The following is a 9,425-nucleotide window of genomic DNA, read 5'->3' as shown; positions in this document are numbered from 1 at the left end:
AGGAGGAGGGGAAACGCGGGGAGGAGGGAGGGAGGGCCGGGGCGGAGGGCGGAGGGAGCCGGAGAGAGGGAAAACGTGGGCCGGGCCTCCGGCGCGGGGTGCGCACTGCCGGGGGCCACTGCCCGCGCCCCGCGACCCCGCCAGGGTCTAAGCGCCCCAAGGCTCAGCTGCAACCGGGCCGCGCCGCGCACCCTACCTCCTACTCGGTGGACTCTGCAACTGGGGATCGCGGGGGCATGTGGGGCCGGCGGCGCACGGCCAGCCCCCTCCCCAGGCTCGAGCTACACGGGCGGGCTGGCGCAGCACCGCTGGCAACGTGTCGCCAGAACGCTCCTACCCCATCCGCATGCCTTACAAGGCTCGAAAGTAAAAATAAAAAGAATTATTATGCGGGCGAGGCTCGAGAGGGGGAGAAGAGATTCCACTTCTCTCAAACTAGGGCGTCCTGGCGGCACGCCCAGGGCCCTCCAGAGCCCTCCGTGTGCTCCCCGGGGCAAGTCACAAAGGCCTGACAGCCTCCTGCCCAAGTGGCCCCTACTCATATCATTGTGTCTTCTGAAGGCGAGCGGGTGGCCATTAAGGTGCAAGAGGCCTGTCCTAGGGGATGTGGCCACTCCAGTGGTTTGTAATCAACGCCTGGGCCCACTTCTAGGCTTGGAGAGAAAACAAGTCTCATTTTCCCATTTGGGGCACTTATGAACTCGACTGACAATTTCCAGAGCCACGCAGCGCACAGCAAAGGCAACATGCCAAATCTACGCACTCTCAGTGGTCACCGGTCACCTACTACTAAAGCCACACCAACCAGCTGCCTTTGGGAAGGAGGTGAGGGCAGAGTGCAACAGAACACCCTGGTGGTGACATAAATAAAAATAGGATTGCACACCATTCCTAGGTGGTGATGCAAAACCCGGGCTCTCTTTACAGAGCAGCCCTGGGTGTTTCTGCTACCCCCATGTGGGCCCACCTGAGAGCCACTCTGAGCTATGATAAAAATGCAGAAAATCCAGTGACAAGGTGTATGTAGAGTGATCCCCTTCAGCAATTCCTCTGACTTGCAAGCCCTGTTCATCCTTGTTGCAGAAGGGTAGGAATAGCAGGGCTTCAGATATATATATATATATTTTTTTTTAATTCCAAAACAATAAGGAAAGCCAGATCCATCAGTGACATTCCTTTAAGATGTGCCGAGTCTTCCTACTCCCTGCAGGCCTCACTACTTATCTGGAGAAAGGAAAACCTGCCCTGCCTGGGGCCATGATTGACTGAAAGAGGCCCAGGGAAAGCTGAGGGCTTCCAACCCAGGCCAGGTCACTGAGATAAAGGTGAGAGTGACCAACTAGATCATCCCTGAAGTCTCACCTCAGAGATTCCAAGCCTCTCAAGTGGTAAGAGAGCCAGGAGGGGAGCTCCGGTCTTCTGTGGCTCCTGTCCTCAACTCCCAACCTTCAAGCAAGGTATCCCTTGAAGGTGCTGATTGCCCACAAGTAGCCATATAAACGCTAATCTATATGATCAGTTACAATATAGACTCTAGTCTGTAAAAAGACAGGCCCCAGGGCATAAGAAAGAGTAGAACTGTGCTCTCTAGGATTTTCAGAAGTAGCTTGCCAGATCTTTCTCCCAAGAACTGCCAACCTTCTGATGAGCAGCCACATCACCATTGGTACCACCAAGCAAATCATTGGGCTAGTCCCTGTCCGCCTGGAGAAGGCACAATGAGCTGCATAACACCCCCTTCCGGCTCAGCGCTCAACCCTTCCCACCCCCAACCACACTCACAACAGAGCTAGAAATTTCTCTACATTACATTCTTGTTCCTCTTCCTTAGAGTTCTCAGAAGAAGAGAGTGTGATGGACTATGTCATTCTTTAAGCTCTCTCTGCAAGTTCTTCGCATCCAGTGTCTGAACTAGTCTTCCTAGGTGAACGAAAAGACCTAACAAGCCAAGGGAAGCCATAAAGTGAACTCAGAGGAATACGGAGGGTGGGGTAAGATGCCTTGAATTAGCTTGTCTTTCTTTTCTCTGTGTTTGTGGGCTCTTATATTCTCAAACGTACCTATTCATTTCTCTCTTCCATTACAAATGTGGCAAGAGATGTGATGTGTCACTCAGAAAAGGAAGTGGGGGGTGTCAAAAACACACAAAGGGAAAGAAAGCAAGATACATATGTCTGTCTGAAATGAAGACTCTAGATCTGAATGCCCAAGGAGGACTGACAGTGGCCTTTTCCACCTTGTAAAGCCACAAACCTTAGCTCTGAGACACGCTCCCTAATAAAAGGATGCAGGCGTCTAATTAGGGACAACCACATTCTCAATCCCTTTCTATAGCTCTCAATAAGCACTCAGGTATCTCTAGACTCTATGAAGTCCTGAGGAAATAGATTAAACTGTTTAAACCACTGTCTTAAAAAACATGTTTGACAGCAGAATCCTACATGTACCCATAACTCACTTTGGTAAACATTTCCTGACTGGGGACTTCATGGACCTTTCAGAATAATGTCTCATCTGATGGAAAAACATAAACTCCACAGCAGCAGGACCAGTATCTATTGTCTACATCAATGTATGTTGTTACAAACTGCCATCGAGTGGCCTCCCACTCAGTCCTTCACCATCTCACAAACATACTTTGGTATGTTTGAGCCCAGTTTCCATCTCATTGATGGCTTTTCTTGTTTCCCATGACTTGACACACACAGAAGACAATAAAAACATGAACTACAATGTGCAACAATGTACTTATTAGAAGGATGTTTGCTGGGACATTGGTCAAAGTTGTGAAAACTTGGAAGTTGCTGAAATATCAGGTCAGTTACCATGTCAGTTTCAACTCCTAGCTGACTGCTATGCACTTCAGAAGGAAACAGTGCTTGGTTCCGCCCCATAATTGTTGCTATGTTTGAGCTCATTGGCAGCAGTCATTGTCAAATAGGATGTTGCTGTGGTTATTTGTTAAGTGCCATGGAGTCAGTTCTGACTCATAGCGACCTAGTACAGGGTTTCTGAGGCTGTAAATCTTTACAGGAGCAGAAAGCCTTATCTCTCTCCCACGCAGCGGCTGGTAGTTTCAAACTGCTGACCTTAAGGTTCACAGCCTGATTCTTAACCACTATGCTACCAGAGCTCCTGTCAAATAGGATATAGGCACATTATTATATTATATGGACCACAGTAGCTGCATCCCAACTTTTTCCCTTTGCAATTTCTAGTAGTTTTAAATGAAGTTTTCCCTTCTCCTAATCCTTTCCACATTCCTCATATGCTGTATGTGTGACACAATTTGCAAACATTTCATAAAGCATGCGTTTGGGAGGAAATACATATGTTTGCAAAGCTTTTCACAAAAATGTTTTAAAATATTTTCAATCAGGAGGGACAAAACGGTCCCTTTCTGAAAAGGCTGGTACTCCCAGCAAATGGGAGAATTGTTAAGTGTAACAAGCACCCTGCATTGTGGGAAGGTTTTTCATTTAAAGGTCTTGACTATCAAACTTTCTTTACAAAGTCTTATGTAGACTCAATTATGAGGGAAAATAAATCTCCAATTAAGAACTTGGGAGGGTGGGACAGCATTTGCTTTCTGTTTCCAGATTGTCTTTCTATAACAAATTATGCTTGTGTTGTTGTTGTTGTTATGTGCCATGGAGTCATAGTGGCCCTGTACAGAGTTTCCATGTGACTCATAGTGTCCCTGTACAGAGTTTCCATGGCTGTAAATCTTTACAGGAGCAGAAAGCCTCATCTTTCTCCCACAGACCAGCTGGTAGTTTCGAACTGCCGACCTTGAGGTTGGCAGCTCGACTCGTAACCACTACGCTACCAGAGCTTCTTAAAGCTTGTGTTAGGTGCCATCAAGTCAATTGTGACTCAAAGTGACCCTGTATACACTAAAACGAAACAATATCCCATCCTCTGCCATCCTCACAGTCATTGTTGTGTTTGAACCCACTGTTGAAGTTAATGTGTCTAACCATCTCCTTGAGGGTCTTTCTCATTTACACTGACTCTGCTTGACCAGTCAGTTCCGGTTCATAGCGACCTTGTATAGGATTTCCAAGGAGCATCTGTCTTATTGTTGTTGTGTGCCGTTGAGTCGGTTCCGACCCATAGCGACCCTGTATAGGGTTTCCAAGGAATAGCTGGTGAGCTTGAATCACCAACCTTGCAGTTCAAACAGCTTTGCTGTCTGGTGCGTTAACCCGCAGCACCATACCAGGACTCCAGCTGTCTTATAAGGGAACAAATATGGCTTCATCTTATTCCTTCAAACCTAGTAGGAAGTCTGCACCCAGCTAAGGCCTGCTTCTCCCGCCCCCTAGGGTATTTCTTACAGCAAGTTCACTCTGAAGGACATGGCTACTCTCTAAGACTCAGATTCCGCTAATTTACTGAACCAACACTTACATAGTACTTCCTCAGTGCCTGTGTCCTGTTGTTGTTATGTGCCGTGGAGTCGGTTCCAACTCATAGCGATGCTGTACAGGGTTTCTGAGGCTGTAAATCTTTACGGGAGCAACTGGTAGTTTCGAACTGCTGACCTTAAGGTTCGCAACCCAATTCATAACCACTACGCTACCAGAGCTCTTTTAAGCTTTATAAATGTTCACTCCTGCGGTCTCACATTAATTCTGTGAGGTACGTATTTTTATTATGCCCATCTTACAGATGAGGAACCTGAGGCACCAAGAAGTTTGGCCACCTGCCCAGGTTCACATAGCTGGTTCACCATAGGGCCAGACTAAAACACATATACAGTGGTTCCAGAACTTAGAACCCTCTTCCCTGGAGGAACCAAAAAAAGACTTCTGATCAATCCAGAGTATATGGCTTTTCTTAAACTTATAGAACTCAAAGTCCTAAAGGATGTGAGTAGGGGGCTCAAGGGTCAAAACACTGTGACAAGGAAATAAAGGAGGAGGAAGGAAAAGAGAACTTTAAAAAATGGAATGAAAAACACTACTTGCAAAACAAAAACAAAACCAAAAAAAAACCCAAGTTCATCTTCTAGGTCGTAATTAATAAGTTACGATGTATCATTGGAATGACATTACGTAGTAACCACCCATATGTCAATTTGTTGTACTGTGATGGTTTGTGTGTTGCTATGATGCTGGAAGGGTCCTGGTGTGGCGCTGTAGGATAAGCACTGCACCCCTAGGTTGGCAGTTCAAACCCACCAGCTGCTCCTTGGAAATCCTATACAGGGTCGCTATGAGTTGGAACAGATTTGATGGTAGGTAACCACAGCAATGATATGATGCTGTAAGCTGTGTCAACAGTATTTCAAATACCAGCAGTGTCACCCAGGGTGGACTGGTTTCAGTGGAACTTCCAGACTGAAATGAGGAATCAAGACCTGGTGATCACTTCCAAAAATGAGTCAATAGAAATCCTATGGATCACAATAGAAGACTTGGACTCACTTTGGATATGTCCTCAGGAAGGAACCAACACCAAGAAGAGGGTCAGCAAAGGTGGCCCTCAGTGAGATGGACTGATACAGTGACACGCTGAACTCCCACATACCCACCATCATGAAGATGGTACAGACCAGGTGATGTTTCATTCAGTTACACACGGTGTCACCATGAGTCAAAGCTGATACAACTGCAAATCGTTAGTGACTAGAGAGGCAAGATCCCTGTTTTATACTTTTCTGTTTCTAGTATTGACCCAGTGGCAATCAAAAATATAGATCACATCCCAGAAAAAGAAATATGCTGTTATGTCTGGTACTCCTGTCTCAACCTGGTATCCACCAACTATACAGATGGGTCAGAGAAAACATTGTATCATCCACCCTTCGCACCTCCAAACATTTAGCTTTTCTTTTCCTTTCTTCAGCAAGTACAGCAAGTACCAGAGTCTCAAGGGTTTCTCTGGCTGAGTCTGCCAAAGTCTTAACCATGCCAAGAAATAACTTCTCTTATTTTACTTTTTCAGAGGGATGTGAAAGAAAACAACCCATTCTTTTCCTTAAGACTGTCTTTTTTAAACAGGGTGAAAAGCTCCTAAATGAATGAACTCTCTGGGAAATGAAAGATGGGTTAAAATATCATCAGTGTGATTGCCCTATTGTACAAAGTTCTCATTTGGAGATTAGCAATTTATTATACTTCTTACCACAGCCCTATACCTGAAGTAGTCACTTCCCTTGACTGGGTTAGCAAAGTTCTCCCCCCCCCCCCCCCCCCCGCCACTTTCTGTTCTGAAACCCCCACTCCTTCCAAAAACAGTAATTTCTGGAACCTTTAATATTGCAATTCAGGTGCACGTAAAACGTGTCCTTAAATTGTGAAGCGTGGCCTCGTGAACTGGCTGCATCCCTTGAGGGTTGGGGGCTTGAGAGGTAGCAGCCACATGCATTGTTGATCCTCAGTCTGTGGGGGTGCTCAACAGCACCTCATTTCTCTGTACAAAAAGGCACGTGACTCTAATTGATTGCAAAGATTTGGCCCCCAAACAAGCAGGCGTCCTTTTTCAGTTGGCATTTTTTCCCTGAGAGGAAGACTGAGCATCTTTCCTACAAGGCTCACACAGGGCTGGGCCAGCTGTCTAACAATATGGATCCCGGAAGGGAATGCTGCCCACGTGGGTGACAGCAGCCATGAGGGCCGATTGCTCATAGCAAATGTCAGAAACACCTCAGAATTTAGGTGCAGGCGCTTGGCTGAGGCACCCCTGTGCAAGCATCTGTCCACCATGAGTGCCAACAGAGGCTACCCAGAGGCCGCTCTGGGCACTGACAGTATCCTGGACTTCCTGAGGGAGTCCGCTCCCCAGGCATGAATGTTAGAACTCTGTCGGTTGCCCAGGCCGGGTTCAAAGGGGAGATGAATCTCATGAAAGTCTTTCCAAAGAAATCCCACCTGCTCTTGGCATGCCAGGTGTCTCATAAATCAGCCTCTCAGGCAAGTCTCCAAGCTGCAGCAGTTGTTTTTTTCATATAATCATTAAGACTGGGGAGAGATTGATGGCTAACATCTCAATAGGTCATCTTGTCTACCCCTCTGTAGGCAACCTGTAGTTTTCTTTGGCCCTGGAAATCATCAAGTCAATTCCATCTCCTGGCGACCGCATGTGTTTCGGAGTAGAACTGGGCTCTATAAGGTTTCCAATGGCTGAGATCCTACAGAAATTGATTGCCAGACCTTTCTTCCATGGTGCCTTTCAGTGAATAGCCAAACACTTAACCATTTGCACCACCCACATCACGTTCATGTTTAAACCATAACTCGGAAGCACCCTTGTCTCTCCAGACTCTATGAACAGCAGTCCCCTGAAATGCCGTCTAGGAACCTGGCTCAGCGGTTCAACAGCTCCTCCCCAGCCAGCTACTTTGGAATAACTTGAATAGCAAACCAAGCACAAAAGGAATCAATACACAATCAGTGCTAGAATGCTCAGACCATCTATTTAAGTCTCTCTGGCAGACACAAGCAAATGATTTCTTTTTAATCCCCCCCCCAAACTTCTAATTTAAATGTGGGGTTCAAAATGCTTCTGAAATTTGAGAGTGTACTGGACCAGTACAGGATGAGAGAGGGAAGGTTTCAGATAAACACAAAAACCCTGGAACAAGGCAGCCAACTGCCAAACTGTCATTTTGCTCAGCGGCTGAACAGAAGGCTCATGTAATGACAACCACAAAACTCATTTAAAGTCTGAAAAGGTGACTAATGAACTCCTTCATGCTGGCTATAAATTATTCACTACAACACTGATCCCACTCAAGACAAACAGTAAAGTAAACTTTAAACACAGACCACGCGGGCCTCCAAAGTGGAACAAGTTACGTCTGTAAAACTTTGCACAGTGAGAGGGATGCTTGTCTCTCTCCTCTATTGTCTCATTCTTCTTTTGTTTACTTTTTTTTTTTTTTTAACTGCCTTTAATCAAGTTTAAGCAGACACAGCTGTTACACATTTATTTCTCTGTTGAGGCTTTCTTTTTTTTTGTTGTTTCCCCATTAGTTATTACGAGCAATCATAATGCTCTAAAAATAGCAGCAAATTATGTTCTCTAGAAATTGAAGGCTGACCTTAAAAAGAAGCTCAGGTCTTCAGAAGAAAATACAGATGCACATGTTGGGCACGAGACAGCGTGACACAAAGGCAAAACAAAAGTGCCCTAGCATTTTTCTACTCTTGCGTTGGTTGCTGTTCACTTAAATTTCTAATTCCCTCTGGTTCTAGCGGCAACGGGTTGTTTCAAAGCCCCCAGAAAATGGAACCTGCTTGAATTGTGGTCATGTTTAGGTTAAGACTGTCATAAAAACTCATAAACTATAATCGAAGAAAAGAAGCTATATCTTCTGTAAGCTTTCCAGCACAATGAGCAGCTGAGAAGCAGGTTTGCTAAAAACCCACCACACATTGCTGCATCTGTCTTTCGGTTTCCTGTTTAATATTAAATAAAGGATCTTGGCTCTTCTGTCTTTATAAACTGTGCTATTTGCAACAACTCTCACTACTAAACACATTATTGCTCTGGGGATAAGGATGTCCAGGTTTCTCCAACCTTTTGAAAAAAAAAAAAAAAAACAATCTTTGTCTCTCTCTCTCTCTCTCCGTCCCCATGATACAGTAAGAGTTAAGCATTTCAAACCTGTCGAATACACTCTTTTAAAAAAAAGGCCCCAAGTAAGTACTTACATTAGCTCTTGGTCAAATCACCGAACATAATGTATTTTTAAACTGCTTTGAATGCTTTGAAAAAGAGCTGCAGGAAAGCCACAGCAAACTGTCCTATTCGAATGTCACCAGATGGAGGTTCTCACTAACCAAAAGTGAAAGCAGAAACACATGAAGCCCAATTGAACCCCAGCACACAGGAAAAATTAATGGTCTTGGGCTGGGGAATCTTGCATAACAATCTGAGCAATAACACAGGGAGGCAAGTTAAGGCCAGGCTTTCAACTTGAACCTGAGCCTGGGCCATGCTCTGTCTTCCTTTAAGGCAAATCTCACACTGTTTCCATTTTCTTGCACATGAACTAAAGCTTGTCCAACCATTTCTGCTGCTGAAACTGCAAAGCATTGTTTTTTGTTGTTGTTGTTTTAAGTAGAGAAGGAGGGATCCTGCAATATTTATAGCATAAGAATTTTGCCACCTACCAACAGCCACCAGTCTTAGTGTACCCACTCACTACCCCCGTATCTTTGATTTGATCCTGACTCACAGTGACCCTAAAGGACAGAGTTGAAGGCTCCAGAATATTTCTGAGACTGTAATCTTCTTGGGAGCAGACATCTGCATGTACTTGGCATGTGTTTAATTCCTGTTTTCTGTATCTAGGAAGAAGATTTTCAATCTCCGTGCAAGCGTTCTTACGGTTGCTACTGCTGTGGTGGTGGGTGGATGTTTCAACCAAAGAAGGGCAAAGTCTAAACCGGCATCTCATTCAGATCTCAACT

General features: G+C 45.3%; 1 protein-coding gene across 1 annotated transcript in view; it reads right to left on the bottom strand.

Moving 5' to 3' along the window:
- The window catches only part of FOXN3 (forkhead box N3), a 523,145-nt gene that overhangs the window by 287,978 nt on the left and 225,742 nt on the right, over positions 1-9,425 (bottom strand). The window lies entirely within an intron of this gene.

This window comes from Chrysochloris asiatica, unplaced genomic scaffold (assembly GCF_000296735.1).
Source record: "Chrysochloris asiatica unplaced genomic scaffold, ChrAsi1.0 scaffold00025, whole genome shotgun sequence".
NCBI lineage: Eukaryota > Metazoa > Chordata > Mammalia > Afrosoricida > Chrysochloridae > Chrysochloris > Chrysochloris asiatica.
The sequence above is the reverse complement of the archived record's forward strand: the minus strand, read 5'-3'. Positions and strand labels throughout refer to the sequence as shown.